This window comes from Convolutriloba macropyga, chromosome 11 (genome assembly GCF_964194025.1).
Source record: "Convolutriloba macropyga chromosome 11, txConMacr16.3, whole genome shotgun sequence".
Taxonomy (NCBI): domain Eukaryota; kingdom Metazoa; phylum Xenacoelomorpha; order Acoela; family Convolutidae; genus Convolutriloba; species Convolutriloba macropyga.
Window position 1 is genome coordinate 38,633,125 of NC_134478.1, and position 12,352 is coordinate 38,645,476.

Here is a 12,352-nt window from a genome sequence, read left to right on the forward strand (position 1 = left end):
GTATTGAACCCCAAAACAAAAGTGATCGTTTGTCCGAACTCAAAGTTTTTCTGTTTTTTTTTCAAGAAATCTCGTTCCATTTCTTCTTCAACAACATTCTGCCAGAAATAGAAAGGCTTCTTGAACATATTAATGCACGATTTTGACCGAAAACATTTGCTTTTCTTCTTCAAGCTTACTTTTTTGCAGCATTTCTTGAAAAAAACGCCATGTTTTTTTAAGAATTTGTCTAACTGTAACTCTGGAATTTGTATCGTAGCAAGAAAAAGTGTTATGAGCCACTCTAATGCGCTCCAGTGAGGTTTTGGGATCATTCAAAACATCAGTAACCAACTTTTTTTCTGATATTTTTTTGACAATTTTGGGGTCTTCGCTCGATTTTTGGGCCTCGAAACTGTTTTTTTTTCAAGTAACGTTTGTTTTCATACTGTGAACTGGATCTAGATTTCAAGTTGAGTTTCTTTTGTATTTTAGACAATTAAAATCCGATATCTCGTTGCGTAGCAAATTGGCAAACTGTGAAAGAATAAAGCGGTTAAATCATCTTTTCTTTTTAAGCGGAGAAAATGAGAATGAAATTTCTCTTCAAACTTCTAAATTTCACACCTTTTTTTCACGCTTCAGCGCAAATCATGCTTATGAAGCACGAATCATGCTTTAAATGCAGAAAATTTTGCTGTACGGAGCTTTTTGGTACCATAGTATATATATATATATATATATATATATATATATATATATATATATATATGCCTTAACTTTACCTTGGCAAAAGTTTACTTTAACCCCGTTAAGGAAAATTTACCTAAACTTTATTTAGTGTAATTTATGATTCTGCGCTGTCAGATCCAACACAGGTAAAATTAATTATGGGTACGCTTATCATAAAGTATGGTACGTAAAATTATGTATGGGTACGTACCTAATTAGGAACCCTTCTTTTTAATACAATATTGCGATCCTTTACACAAAATAGTGGGAGAAATGGGGAGTCGTAGTGTATTCGATTTGTTTTTGCATATCGAACAGGCTTTCAACATTTTTATCAAAAATGAAAAAAAGCTGTTTCACTGACACCTAATAGCAATTAAAGTGTACATTTCAAGAAAAATTATTTACTAAAAGTACTAAATGTATCCAACTACTAACTGGTCGTGATAACGTACAACTGTACTTTTAAAATTAGAGTTGCATGCTGAAACGAATACTCCAGGGTAAAGTGTAAGGTAACCAAAATGGGAAATTAGTGAGCTAGACTAACCTTCTGTTCTTGCTCTTTCGGTGGTCAATGATAGGCGATTTAAGACTAAACTTGTTTTCAAAATCAATATACTAGAATATCAGTTCAAGGAACCGAGAAGCAAACAGTTTCGCGAAACTTTGTTTGTTCAGACGATGCGTGAAACGCAGCAAGGAGCTATGGGTAGAATACAAATACGACAAAACTTTGCATCTTTTCTGCGCAAATATTTAGAGTAGTTCAGTCATTGCGACATTTGCATTTTGTTCAGCATCGTTGAAACGTAGACCACCAATTTGTAGATTCAGTTCACTTTGTTTCATAGCTAATGTTGGATGACAGTTTCTGGGATGGATGGCTCAAATTTATGACTACGAAGCAGCTTACAATCCTTCGTGAGTTTGTTCAGAGGCCAACACAAGAGAGATATAAACTGAAACTAACGTGATCAAAATTGAGACAAAAACAGGTGAGTTTGATTGTTTAGATCTTTTCGTTAGAGAAGTCGAGGTCTTTCCCATTATTGCCCCCATGAAATTGTAGCCCCCCATTATGGTATATTTACCATGATTGGGAGAGGGGGTATAGGTTTTTTGTCCAATAGGCGGGGGGAGAGGGTTAGAATGGGAAAGTGTGCACCACAAAAAAAACGGATATAAACAAAAAAAATATAACGGTTTGTGAACTGTTCATTGAATTGGATCGATCAAACGCTAATTCCAGGGATAAATTCAGGCTATTATTTGGCATGAAACTATGCAGACAAGAGTAATCACCTATCCTCTGATACAGAATCTTTTGACTATTTATATACAAAACAGGTAGGTACAAAACGGTGTTGTGGAGTAAAGGAATTTAAGAAAAAATGGATTTTTTATATGATCCAAAAGTTTTAATGAACCATCGAAGACCCATTGAAGTACTTTTTTAAGAAATTTCTATGATTCATCGATAGGATTAACTGGGAGCCCAACCCAGATTCTTAAATCAATTGAGGTCTGATCAATATAAACCAAGGTTATAGTGGGGCAAAATAGCTTAACGTTTCAGATATTACTAGTTTTTTTCAGGCAACTGAGCCTGATTTTTCAAGTCTACAGGACATAATACTCAATGCGGGCAAAATATACCAATTTCTACTTCAGATTGTACACTAAATCTATTAAAATAATAAAAATTATTTTTTTTGCGGGCTATATAATATGAATATATGAATATTTCAATAATGAAATGTATCACAGGCCATTGCAAATGTTGGCAATGGGAAAAATTTAATATAACAGGCACCGAGGCCACAAGAATAACAAAAGATAGTTCAAGTTTTGTCAAAAACACGGATTTGCTCAGGATTATATTACAGATTAATGAAATATCATTAATTTTGATAAAGAATACACAGAACATCGGAGCATGATGATTTCTGGAGGTTCATTATTAATTTGACCAAAACAAATGTCAAATTATTTATAAATAATACGAAACAAGTAAATTAAACTAACCACTTGGTTAAGGTTACATGTTAGAAGTTTATAAATCAAACACTATCGTTTTCTAATTCACAACAAACTAAAGTTTGGTCCTCCTAAAGTAATTTAATAAAAAAAAGGTAACTGAATCAAAGTATTGAGAATCAAACAGTATTGCGAAAATATGTTTGTTCAGACGATGCGCGTACAACGGAGCAAGGGGCTATGGGCAGAAAGCGAACAAGACAAAACTTTGCATCTGTTCTGCGCAAATATTTAGAGTAGTTCAGTCATTGCGACATTGGCATTTTGTTCAGCATCGTTGAAACGTAGACCCGGGTCGAGGTGTCAACGCTAAAAAACGCAAAATTATGTAATATTGGCGTTGAATGCGTTCAATTTATTTAAGATCTACGCTTGAGCGTAGACCTTACATAAATTCAACGCATTCAACGCCAATCTTACATGATTTTGCGTTGAATTTTGGCGAAGATCTTACATATTTAGCGTTGAATTTTAGCGTAGATCTTACATATTTAGCGTTGAAGTTAGCGTAGGTCTTACATGATGTCAACGCATTCAACGCCAATCTTACATACTTTCCGTTGAAATTTGGCGTAGATCTTACATATTTAGCGTTGAATTTTAGCGTAGATCTCACATATTTAGCGTTGAATTTAGCGTAGATCTTACATAAATTCAACGCATTCAACGCCAATCTTACATAATTTGGCGTTGAATTTTGGCGTAGATCTTACATATTTAGCGTTGAATTTTAGCGTAGATCTTACATATATAGCGTTGAATTTAGCGTAGATCTTACATAAATTCAACGCATTCAACGCCAATCTTACATATTTTGCGATGAAATTTGGCGTAGATCTTACATATTTAGCGTTGAATTTTAGCTTCGATCTTACATATTTAGCGTTGAATTTAGCGTAGATCTTACATAAATTCAACGCATTCAACGCCAATCTTACATGATTTTGCGCTGATATTTGGCGTAGATCTTACATATTTAGCGTTGAATTTTAGCGTAGATATGACATTTTTAGTGTTGAATTCAGCGTAGATCTTACATAAATTCAACGCATTCAACGCCAATCTTGCGTATTTTGTGTTGAAATTTGGCGTAGATCTTACATATTTAGCGTTGATTTTTAGCGTAGATGTTACATATTTAGCGTTGAATTTAGCGTAGATCTTACATAAATTCAACGCTTTCAACACCATTCTTACATATTTTGCGTAGAATTTTGGCGTAGATCTTACAAATTTAAGGTTCAATTTTTTGAATTTCTTTCCAGACCACTTTATGATTTCAAATGTTTTTCATGTTTTTTTATACAAAAAAGTCAATTTTTTCACTGTTTCGACCCCTATACTTCACAGTTGAGAAAAGCGAAGTCAGCAAAAAAAACCACTTTTTAGTGCTCTTTCATAGTGCAAAATCCATTTTAGACCATTTTCGGAAAATCATTTTTTTTCACTGCAAAGTCAATTCAGACCATTTGATGATTTCAAATTTTTCAAGTTTTTTTTCGGAAAAATTAATTTTTTTACTGTTCCGACCCCTATACTCCGCAATTGAGAAAAACGAAGTCAGCAAAAAATAACCATTTGCTCTCTTAAGGTGCAAAAACCATTTCAGACCATTTTAGGAATTCAAATTTTTTTCAAAACTCTAAAAAATTTTAAGTTTTTCCCAGTACTTCTCACATAATAAATGCGTTGAATACGTTGAAATTATGTAAGATCTCTGCTAAATTCAACAAAAAATATGTAAGATCTAGGCCAAATTCAACGAAATATATGCAAGTTCTACGCTAAATTCAATGCAAAATATGTAAGATCTACGCTATAATCAACGCAAACTATGTAAGATCTACGCTAAATTCAACGCAAAATATGTAAGATCTACGCTTTATAAGTATTGCGGCTCTTAAAGAAACCAAGGTACGGTGGCGCAATGGTAGAAGAGGCGACCAGTAAACAGGAGGTCAGTGGTTCGAGTCCCATACCCAGAGTTCTACGAGTTGATTTTTTGTAAGATCAACTCTAAACTCAACGCGAAAATATGTAAGATCTGCGCTAAATTCAACGCTAATTATGTAAGATCTACGCTAAATTCTGCGCTAAATATGTAAGATCTACGCTAAATTCTACGCTAAATATGTAAGATCAGCGGAAACTAGCGTTGACAAGTTGGAAAATTCACCGCTATCTCCTACATAATTTTGCGCTGAATGCGTTGAATTTTTGTTTTTAAATTCAATGCATTCAACGCAAAATTTTTAAAGAAAATTGCGGTGAATTTTCCGACTTGTCAACGCTATTTGCCGCTGATGTTACCTTATTTTGGCCAAATGACCAGGGGACCACCAATTTGTAGATTCAGTTCACGTTGTTTCATAGCTAATGTTGGATGACAGTTTCTGAGATGGATGGCTCAAATGTATGACTACAATGCATCTTACAATCCTTCAAGAGTTTGTTGAGAGGCCAGCTCAAGAGAGATATAAACTGAAACTAACGTGATCAAAATTGAGACAAAAACTGCTGAGTTTTGATTGTTTAGATCTTTTCGTTAGAGAAATCGGTTCCTTCCCATTATTGCCCCCATAAATTTTTAGCCCCATTATGCTATATTTACCATGATTAGTGGAGGGGGTATAGGTTTTTTGTCCACTAAGCTGGGGGAGAGGGGTATAATGGGAATGTGTGCTCCACAAAAAGCACGGATATAAACAATAAAACAATATAGCGGTTTGTTTATTGATTGCGAATTGTTTATTGAATTGGATCGCTGAAAGGTTAGTTCCAGAGATAATTTCTGGCTTTTGTTTTGGCATGAAACTGTATGTAGACAAGAGTATCATTTGACTATTTACATACAAAACAGGTAGGTAAAAAACGTTGTTGTGGAGTAAAGAACATCAGGAAAATTCATGGGTTTTTTATGATCCAAAAGATTTAATGAACCATCGAAGACCCATTGAAATACTTTTTTATGAAATTTCCATGATCCATTGATAGGATTAACTGGGAGCCCAACCAAGGTTCTTAAACCAATTGAGGTCTGATCAATATAAAACAAGGTTATAGTGAGGCAAAGTAGCTTAATGTTTCAGATATGACTAGGTATTTTTCAGGTAACTGAGCCTGATTTTTCAAGTGTACAGGACATAATACTCAATGATGACAAAATATCCCAATTTATACTTAAGAGTGTACACTAAATCTATTAAAATGAATATTTATTATTATCTTTTTTGCGGGTTATATAAAATGAAAATTTTAATAATGAAATGTATCACAGGCCATTGCATATGTTGGCAATGGGAAAAATTTGATATAACAGGCACCGAGGCCACAAGAATCACAAAAGATAGTTCAAGTTTTGTCAAAAATACAGATTTGCTCAGGATTATATAAGAATATTGAAATATCCTTATTTTGATAAAGAATACACAGAACATCGGAGCATGATGATTTCTGGAGGTTCATTATTAATTTGACCAAAACAAATGTCAAATTTTTTATAAATAACACGAAACAAGTAAATTAAATTAACCACTTGGTTAAGGTTACATGTTAAAAAAAAGGTAACTGAATCCTGTTACCTTTCTGTCTATTGGAACTCTTTCGTGTTTTTTAAGCATTTCCGCTGTGACTTTCTTTTTAAATTTGGTCTTAGGCGTTGCGTTTGTAATTGTAATTGAAAGTTTGTTCCTATTTGCAATAAAACCACGAACAATTGAACCTTTACTCCATTTTGACTTACGTTTGGTTTCTTTGAAAAGGTTGTGCCTTCTATTACTTGCATTAATTTGCACGTTTTCTAAAATTCTGAAATGCTTACTAGAGCGGTTTTATTGTTGAAGAAAATTGAAAAAACACATTAAATGACCTTTTTGTTATTCGGAGTTCTGCTGAAGAGTTTTTGTCTCCAAAGTAGATATCTGACAGCATTTTATTTGGTTTTCAGAAAAAATTTATATGGCTCAGTTATTCTTTTACTTTTGTCGACAGAGCAAGATGGAAAATTTGGAAAACAATCGCACAAAAATCCAACTGAGACAATACAAGTGATTTAAAAAGAGTTATTCTTGTTTTTTAGCGGTATTTTTAACAAAGTTTTTCCTCGTTTAAAGTTAAACTTTTTGGTTTTAATCTATTGATCTGTCTTGTTTAAAGCAGCTTCTATGACAACCCTGTCTGATTTTGTGATCCCATTTTTAACAAAGTGTTATCTATCAAAAAAGAAAGGAGTTTAATAAGTTTTTTTCATATTTTGTTCACAAAAACATCTATAGATATTGAGATGAGAGCCCTTGATGAGTCTATAAAAAGTGTAACAATACTTTCATTTTGAACGAACTGGTTCACGTTTTCAGTTATTATATTATTATATTATATTATTGCTGTTGAAATCCGAAGTGATTCTTGTTAATTGAACCATTAAAACTTAAGTTGTGAGTCAGTTGTTCAAGTAGTAATCGCTCAAAAGTTTTTGCTAGAGTTGGTGTGACCGATATGGGTTGATAGTTTTCCTGGTTCTAGTCTGTCTCCTTTCTTATTAACAGGTGGTAACTTGGGCTGATTTCAAAACATTAGGAGAACTGTTTTTTTTACAAATTGATTGATGACAAGTTATAATTGAGTTCCAAAGGACAAAATACAATCCTTCAGCGCCCAATGTAGTTTTATTCTTGGTCCCGGCAAGGTATGCATAGGTAGATTATCACTAACATTATACAAGTCCTTTCTGGTTACTGGTCGGAAGTTAAGTTATCTTCCTAAAGATGTTAGGGAAGGCGGATTTGGAGAAATTTCTTTAGTTTTAAATAATCCGAGTCTCGTAAAACAGTTATTGAAAATATTGACAATCTTTCTGTCATCCTTAGCTACAAGACTGCCCTCCTTTACTTTGTCAATTTTTTCTCTTTTACTGTTTGAGTTGATCTTGTTTTTGATGAACTTCCACTGTTCTCTCGAAGTTGGAAGCTCCTGGAAAAGAGCTTTGTATAATCATCGACAACTTTTATCAGTTTTCTATTCACTGATATGCGTAAAGATTTGTAATTGTTAGAAAACTGCTGGTTTGGGGTTTTTCTTCCACTCATTAAATTGGGTTGTTTTTTATTGATGAGACCACGTATTTCCTTTGTCAACATTTTTTTTGGTTTTACTTTGTACAACTTTCTACCAACTCCAAAGATGAATGAAAACTCAGAATAGGTTCAAAAGTTTCGCTGAATTTTTGAAACAGTTCAGAAACATTCCCTTGGGCTCATATATCTGCTACATTGGTGACCAATCTTGCACCGCAAAGTGTTGAATGAAATTTTGACTTCATTATTTATTGGTATTACGTATCAAAAAAAGTCTTTTCTTATGACTGTGATCTGTCTTTATTAATGCTGACACACACTTTTTGAAGTGATCAACTCAAAGAACCGTTTCTAGAAAATTGACTTCAAACATTTGGTTCTTCGAACAGTGGTCATATGAGGAATATTTTTTACCATTTATCCATGTTTTCTCCGGCTCATTTCGAAAACATAGCCTAATGTTTACTATGAAAATATCAATTAACTGTCTATCTTTTGAACCTAAAATTTTTTAAAAACTTTTCGATAAAATTTGATTGTCTGTCAACAAATACACTTATACAAATACACAAATAAAGTCATCTCATCCAGGAAAAAATTAAATTACTTACATTGGGGCAGTGGGCTACATTAATGAGTAGTTTGTTTGTTAAAGGCTACCCAGTTTCAATCCATTTTAGTTCAAAAAACTTCAAAAGATCTTGTTCAAATCATATTTCATTTTTCTTGTAAACTGCGTGGGAGCCCAAATACCTACCCTAATTATATGCCAAGCATTATACAATAGAGCATTAGAGTTAAGCTGTTCTCTGCCGGAAAAATGAAAACTTTAGAAAATGACGCACGCGAAACATTCCAAAAAATTAGATAAATGATGAAACAAGAACTTTAAAACTGCTGAAACCAAACTTGAGGCGCAAGTACTCATATAATCTCACTGACGCGTAAAATACAACAGCAGAATCATAAATAATAATGTCATAGTAATCAAACCTAAAAAACACAGGTTATTCAAAATAACACACTGCGCGCCAACACAAAGTAAACGAATGTAAATGACAACCAACGAGCTGCGAAGAGATATCAAGAACAGAAGTTGGCAGGAATAAAAAAAATCAAAGGCTTTTAACTTCTATTATTCTTTCTTTTTTTTTATTGTTTCTTTATTGAGCAAACGCTTTTTTTTACAGAACATTTTAAAAACCCTCAAGACTCACTTATCTCCAAAGATGAATGAAAACTCAGAATAGGTTCAAAAGCTCCGATGTATTTTTGAAACAATTCAGAAACATTTCCTTGAGCTCATATATCGGCCACATTGGTGACCAATCTTGCAGAGCAATGTAAAGAATGAAAATTTGACTTCAGCATTTATTGATATTACGTATCGAATATAGTCTTTTCTTATGACTGTGATCTGTCATTATTAATGCTGATACACAATTGTGAAGTGATCAACTCAAAGAACCGTTTCTAGAAAACTGACTTCAAACATTTGGTTCTTCGAACAGTGGTCATATAAGGAATATTTTTTTACCAATTATCCATGTTTTCTCCGGATCATTTCTAAAGCATAGCTTAATGTTTGCTATGAAAATATCAAGTGACTATCTATCTTTTGAACCTAACATTTTAAAAAAATTTTTGATAAAATTTGGTTTTCTGTCAACAATTACACATTTGAGTTTCCTAAAGTCATCTCATCCAGGAAAAATTTAAATTACTTACATTGGGGCAGTGGGCTACATTAATGAGTAGTTTGTTTGTTAAAGACTTACCAGTTTCATTCCATTTTAATTCAAAAAACTTCAAAAGACCTTGTTCAAATTATATCTCATTTTTATTGTAAACTGCATGGGAGCCCAAATACCTACCCTGACTATATGCCGAGCATTAAACAATGGAGCATTAGAGTTAAGCTGCTCTCTGCCGGAAAATTGAAAACTTTGGAAATTGATGCACGCGAAACATTCCAAAACATTAGGTAAATGATGAAACAAGAACTTTAAAACTGCTGAAACCAAACTTGAGGCGCAAGTACTCATATGATCTCAATGACGCGTAAAACACAACAGAAGAATCATAAACAATAATGTCATAGTAATCAAACCTAAAAAAAACACAGGTTGCTCAAAATAACACACTGCGCGACAACAAAAGTAAATGATTCTGAATGGCAACCAACGAGATGCGAAGAGATATCAAGAACAAAAATTGACAGGAGTAATAAAATCAAAGACCTTTTCACTTATATTATTCTTTCTCTTTTTTTATTGTTTCTTTATTGTGCAAACACTTTCTTTTACAGAACATTTTAAGAACCTTCAAGACTCACTTAACTCCAAAGATGAATGAAAACTCAGAATAGGTTCAAAAGTTTCGATGTATTTTTGAAACAATTCAGAAACATTTCCTTGGGCTCATATGTCTGCTACATTGGTGACCAATCTTGCAGCGCAATGTCAAGAAAGAAAATTTGATATCAGTATTTATTGATATTCCGTATCAAAAATAGTCTTTTCTTATGACTGTGATCTGTCCTCATTAATTCTGATACACAATTGTGAAGTGATCATTTCAAAGAACCGTTTCTAGAAAATTGATTTCAAACATTTGGTTCTTCGAAATGTGGTCATATAAGGAATATTTTTTACCATTTATCCATGTTTTCTCCGGATCATTTCTAAAACATAGCCTAATGTTTGCTGTGAAAATATCAAGTGACTGTCTATCTTCTGAACCTAACAATTTTTTATTATTTTTCGATAAAATCTGATTGTCTGTCAACAAATACACATTTGAGTTTCCTAAAGTCATTTCATCCTGAAAAAATTTAAAATACTTACATTGGGGCAGTGGACTACATTAATGAGTATTTTGTTTGTTAAAGGCTACCCAGTTTCAATCCATTTTAGTTCAAAAAACTTCAAAAGATCTTGTTCAAATCATATTTCATTTTTCTTGTAAACTGCGTGGGAGCCCAAATACCTACCCTAATTATATGCCAAGCATTATACAATAGAGCATTAGAGTTAAGCTGTTCTCTGCCGGAAAAATGAAAACTTTAGAAAATGACGCACGCGAAACATTCCAAAAAATTAGATAAATGATGAAACAAGAACTTTAAAACTGCTGAAACCAAACTTGAGGCGCAAGTACTCATATAATCTCACTGACGCGTAAAACACTACAGAAGAATCATAAATAATAATGTCATAGTAATCAAACCCATAAAACACAGGTTATTCAAAAGAACACACTGCGCACCAACAGGAAGTAAATGAATGTGAATGGCAACCGAAGAGCTGCGAAGGGATATCAAGACCAAAAGTTGGCAGGAATAAAAAAATCAAAGACCTTTTTCACTTATATTTTTCTTTCTCTTTTTCAATTGTTTCTTTAATATGCAAACACTTCTTTTACAGAAGGTTTTAAGAACCTTCAAGACTCACTTCAGACCTGTAAAAAATGCAACAAAGCTATAGAATAACACCATATGGAACAAGTGCGTCAAAACTCTTGAGACTTTCTTGATAAAATCCTAAGAAAAATGTTGAAGACGGTAAATGTACTTTTTATAAGGTAATTGCTGTTTATAAGGTTAAATCATATCTCGATTTTTTTAAACTGCGTGGGAGCCCAAATACCTACCCTAACTATATGCAGAGCATTATACAATAGAGCATTAGAGTTACGCTGCTCTCTGCCGAAAATGGAAAACCTTAGAAAATGATGCACACGAAACTTTCCAAAAAATTAGGTAAATGGTGAAAAAAGAACTTTAAAACTGCTGAAATCAAATTTGAGGCGCAAGTACTCATATGATCTCAATGACGCGTAAAACACAACAGAAGAATTATAAATAATAATGTCATAGTAATCAAACCTATAAAACACAGGTTATTCAAAATAACACACTGCGAGTCAACAGAAAGTAAATGAATATGAATGGCGACCAACGAGATGCGAAGAGACATCAAGAATAGAAGTTGGCAGGAGTAAAAAAATCAAAGACCTTTTCACTTATATTATTCTTTCTCTTTTTTTATTGTTTCTTTATTGTGCAAACACTTTTTTTACAGAACATTTTAAGAACCTTCAAGACTCACTTAACTCCAAAGACGAATGAAAACTCAGAATAGATTCAAAAGTTGCGATGTTTTGAAACAATTCAGAAACATTTCCTTGGGCTCATATATCTGCTACATTGGTGACCAATCGTGCAGCGCAATGTCAAGAATAAAAATTTGACTTCAGTATTTATTGATATTCCGTATCAAAAATAGTTTTTCCTTATGACTGTGATCTGTCCTTATTAAGGCTGATACAGAATTGTGAAGTGATCAACTCAGAGAACCGTTTCTAGAAAATTGACTTCAAACATTTGGTTTTTCGAAATGTGGTCATATAAGGAATATTTTTTTATCATTTGTCCATGTTTTCTCCGGATCATTTCTAAAACATAGCCAAATGTTTGCTGTGAAAATATCAAGTGACTGTCTATTTTCTGAACCTAACATTTTTTTTAT

At 33.0% G+C, this 12,352-nt stretch overlaps 2 protein-coding genes across 5 annotated transcripts in view; one reads left to right on the forward strand and one right to left on the reverse strand.

The window, feature by feature from the left end:
• Window positions 1-1,402, reverse strand: part of LOC142350003 (uncharacterized) — an 8,577-nt gene extending 7,175 nt beyond the window's left edge. Inside the window, exon 1 of one of the 4 annotated variants that reach the window (XM_075401891.1) lies at window positions 1,262-1,402. The gene's annotated coding sequence lies outside the window, so the exon portion shown is untranslated. Of the gene's footprint in view, window positions 1-1,149 lie in introns of all 4 variants that reach the window. The other 3 variants (XM_075401894.1, XM_075401892.1, XM_075401893.1) reach the window with 3 other exon arrangements.
• Window positions 1,403-1,481: 79 nt separating this feature from the next.
• Window positions 1,482-12,352, forward strand: part of LOC142349929 (uncharacterized) — a 33,695-nt gene continuing 22,824 nt past the window's right edge. Inside the window, exon 1 of the mRNA XM_075401785.1 lies at window positions 1,482-1,709. The gene's annotated coding sequence lies outside the window, so the exon portion shown is untranslated. The remainder of the gene's footprint in view (window positions 1,710-12,352) is intronic.